Source organism: Antrostomus carolinensis, unplaced genomic scaffold, assembly GCF_000700745.2.
Source record: "Antrostomus carolinensis isolate BGI_N321 unplaced genomic scaffold, ASM70074v2 scaffold3547, whole genome shotgun sequence".
NCBI lineage: Eukaryota > Metazoa > Chordata > Aves > Caprimulgiformes > Caprimulgidae > Antrostomus > Antrostomus carolinensis.
In genome coordinates, this window is record NW_010327859.1 from 20,870 (window position 1) to 25,666 (window position 4,797).

The window sequence follows — 4,797 nt, forward strand, 5'->3', positions numbered from 1 at the left end:
AATACCATCACTGGGCTTTGAAGAAACAAAGCTACATACCCAGGAGTGTTTCATACAAAAAGATAAAGCTACCTACATAACCAATCCAAGATCTGTGCCTAATCAAAGTAGAGTTCTGCTGCTATGTAGGCACCTTCACCATCTTGGATGTCCTGCATTTGTGTCCTGTTTAAGTACAGATATGCCAAACTTGTGTGCCACAGCCCATGCTTTTGTCAAGCCTACCATGACTCCAGCACTTAATTCAGTAAGCAAAAGAGCATGGGGGAAGATGAGGGGATGAGTTTGTTGCCAAAGTGGGGGAAGAGGCGCTTGCCATTTTAGGGGCATAGCAAAAAAAGATTCAATCTCTTATTTCAAGGTTTATTGTTAAGATTCAACTACCTGTTCAGTCTATACCTGGTTTGAATTTGCATCTTCTGCAGTCTGCTGCTACCAGGCAAGACTGACTGGAGGCCTTCCAGTAACTGCAGCTGGGGTAAAGACTTCCAGCCAGGTCTTCCCCATCCCCATCTTTCCCAGGTAGATCCCAATCAGGCAGCAACAGTCAGGCTCCTCTCCCACTCCAACTGAGTTTTATAGGGCATAAGCCACTTTAAGCTATAAAGCTCCTTAAGCATCCTAAGCCAATCTAGATTCTGCAGCATCAGTTTGATCTTCAAAGACTTACAAGTTTAGAGACAAGTAAAGCCTTTCAGCACCTGATCCAAGGCCTTAAAACTGCATTAAGAAAGGTACCACGAAGCAACAGGACAGAAGCCCAAACACTAAGCAAGCCTTAAACTGGTACATTTGTGCTCCTCTTTCCACGTTGTTCTCTCTCCCCTCCCTTTAACAGCAGATACCTCTTTCAGCCCCAAGATTTGTAGACGACATGAATGGAGCTGCACAGTGACAGCTGAGCACAAGCTTCTGCAGTCTGGTTAGTAATGGCCAGCAGCCTGTGGTTTAAGGGCTTAGGCATTTGCTGTCTTCTAGCAGAGTCCAACTCACAACCATATTAATCTCATTACTTCAGCCTTCCCCCACATGCTTTCCCTGGACTAGCTCTCCCCTGATGCAACAGCATTGTCCATTATGGTTCTTTGTATAGAAATATCTTCTCTGGGATGTTCTTAAGATGAAATGCTGCCTTCACTTATATTAAAAAATTAAAAAAAAAACCCAAACAAACAAACAAACAAAAACCCCCAAACAAACAAACAAACCAACCCCCCCAAAAACCCCAAAAAATCAACCAATGAAAACAAAAAATAAACCTCTTGGAATGATGAGTATTCTCACAAGATGTATCACCCTGCAACACAAATGCTTCTGAGTGCTACAGTTAAGGATTACGGGGTTGCTAGTATTCCTGGGGTTTTTTTTAAACCAAAGCCTCAGCCCACAGCATTTCAGACATCTGAGGCACGTCTTAGTGAATGCAGCAGTTCTCTTCTCTCCTCCTCCCAATCCAATTATAAACTCAGACTAATTTCCTGAGATCTTGTGAGGGAGTAGATACACGCTCTGGCATATTTGTAAGATTTTTGTTTGGCAGAAATCCCCAACTTACAGCAAAGTTTTGTAGCTGAAAGAGTGGTCAAAGCAGTCACGTTTGTCAGCTTCAGCAGTAACAGGTGAAAAGCGTTTCCCATCTATGGGAAGAGTCCAGGCCAAAGGACACAGGAGTCAGCACCCCAGAACCAGGGGTCAGGCAGGGCATTGCATCAGCTTTGCAGATGTCAGGCCAAACTCCACAAATACAGGGGAACATTTCTGAGTGAGATTAAGAGAGTCAAAACACTGTCAGATAGATTTTAGAGGAATGTATTTACTTATTTGACTTCAGCCGCTTAACCCAGTTATTTTGCCATTCTCTAGAGACTCTGATGCCTGGTAAGAGACTGGACCTGTCAAAAATGCTGGAGAAATAGTGCTGAGCTGAGCCAGATGCCCGATGGAAAAGATTAGGAAGAAAAGGCTGTAGTGCAGAACAGGATTGTTTTAAACAAAGTTTTAGTACATAACCTTGCAATCTAATTAAAAGCTTTACTTGAGTGAGTTCGATTGGAATGACTCCCAGCCTCCCTCAGAAGACAAGTCTGGTCTTTTGCACTCTTACAGCAAACCTCCCTTTTTCAACACTGCACCCCAGAGCTGCCACTTCTGAAAAGCAGCTCCATAAAAGCCCACCATTCCTACTCCACAGTATCAGGTCCCACCATGAAAATGAGACTGACGTTTTAAGAACAAAGCAGATTTGATTACACAGTATGCTGAACCACATACTGTGATATCTGAAAGGATAATCACCAAAAACCACATCATCTGTAGCCTTAGCAATATCTTAGTAATACCAGCAAACACTCCTCAGTGCTCGAGGTACACAGTAGCTCCCACCATGTAATTATCAAATTCATGCCTGGATTTGGCGTAGCACACAATTTGCACCATTTACTATCAAGGACAGAAGCACAGAGAACCGAAACACCTAAGCAAGCAAGCAGCGCACAATCTGATGCAAGCAATGGGGCTTGGGGTAAGTACTTCACAAAATACATCCAGTTGCTGGTCCCGGGCAACCAGCTCTAGGTGGCCCTGCTTGAGCAGCAGGGCTGCTAGACTAGATGACCTCCAGATGTCCCTTCCCACCTCAGTCATTCTGTGATTAAGACAATGGCTGTACAAAGTCACAGGCTGCTCACCCAGATCCTCCAAGGTCTGCAACCCTGAAGAGGTTGTTCGGGAACATGAGAAGTCCTGGTGCTCTGCCCCATGGGAGGTCTGTGGCCAGCCCTTCATCTTATGAATTACATCTGCAAATACCTATCTGCTGACAGACTAAAGCTCAGTTTTCTCTCATAGTTTCTAAACTGAGGTATGGACAGAGACTTCACAGGAGACCTGGCACTTCCTCACATCTCCAGTGTATGAGAGCATTATGATGGCTGACAAGCAAGGCAAGAGCATTTCCAGCAGTAGAGACTATTTTTATTTCAGTTAGGAGTCTGCAGGTATCTGACCAGTCCAGTTGGGCCAGATTCTGGGAGAAAAAAGAAAAAAGAAAAGTCCTGTATTTGCCAAAAGGGGACTGGCTTACATTTTGCTTACAAGACGAATGAGTGAGCAACTTCTTGGGCCTAACACGTGATTCTAGACCTTTTACTTACAAGCCCCTGGCAAACATGTTTTAGAAAGCCATTCACTTCTCCCTGACCTCCCTTTCCCCAGGGGGGAAGTGAATGTATTCCCCTGCAGCAGGAAGAGTTCACTCTTGTATACAAAGAAAAGCTTGAAGCAGACAAATCAGTGTCACTATGCTAAAGCTTCCTTATAGCAGGAGCCTCTCCTCCTCTTATCCTTTAATCTATCGATTAAACAGAGCCCAGGGAAACTACGCTGAAGTTAAGCTTTTGAATTCCCTTCTCAGACTCCTCAATTTATTCTTCACCCAGTCCAGTCCAGCTTCCTTTATTCCTCCAGCAACTTCCTCTAGTGCTTGCTCTCGGGTTCTCCTAGCAAAGCTCTTCAGTCCAGACAAAAGCTGGCATAAAAGCTCCCAAACACATGTAAGTTCAGCTACAGATATGGTAGCTTGCCCTTCAAAAACACTGGGAGAGTCACTTCTGTGCTGGGGACACAGTAATTTTTAGCTCTGTTGTACAAGTTGCCCAGAAATAGTCAAAGCACAGCAATATGCAGGTGGGCTCCACAAAGGATACACACATAACACCAACTGAAATGAAATTTGTTAGAAGCACTGCTAAGTTTACCCTCAGAAGACAACAAAGTATGAAAAGCTCCATCTTGTCAAAACAGCCTTCTCCTGTTGACATAATTCCCCTCTAAACATCCCCAACACTAACAAAGGAAACAGCTAGCTGGCTGTGCTCTCCTAAGTTCCCACTCAATTTTCTAAACACAGGCAGTGTTCAGGTATTTTCACTCCTGGCAACTCCACTGCAGATTTGATGGCACTTAATGGAAACATCATTTTGACTGCTGTTGTTACACATCCACACAGTGCTTGGTGGCAGCCTTCATATGGAAGCCTGACAGCCAACCTTTTGCCAGGCTGTTTGGATACTTCACTTTCAGGTTTGGGTTTTTTTTCCTGCCTAATCCCCTCATTGGGCTACCCTGCCCTCTTCTAGGCTCACAGCATCAACTGGCTTAAGGCAGATCTAAACAATATATCAGAAGTTAATTGAAGGTACCTGATACTAGCCTGGAGCCACTTCAGTACACTACAAAAGTGAACAAGAGCCCAGGCTTCTAACAGACCCTTTTCATCCTCAAACCCAACTTTAAGCTTATTGCAACTTGGGAGAGAATTATGTCCCTCCAATAAATGCATAGTAAAATGCGGAAATTAATTTGAAAACTTACAGCTGAATCTAGTCCTTATTGTGCACACTCTTACCAAACAGAGGTGGCTACGCACAAGTTCCCAGGACACCAGTCAATTTTACGTGGTCCCTCCTGAGAAGCACAAACCTTTCTAATTTCTCAAGTCTCACAGCTCCTTGCAGTCACATCATGTTCTTGGAACTTGAAACACTGTAAAAACATACAATTTTTGCCAGAACTTCCACACACAAGTTACTGGTTGCACGGTTAAGCTGCATTCCTGTTGTAGTGTGGCTCCTTAATCAGTTATCCATGACAAATATAAGCTTTTTGCTGAATAATTCAACATGATGATGGCAACCACCAGGTTGATATTCTCTTCCCTTCTCAGGCCTTGTAACCAAGTTTAAGATTTAGACTGATGCTCTCAAACAACAAGCTTAGATGTGCAGAAATCCTGTTAAC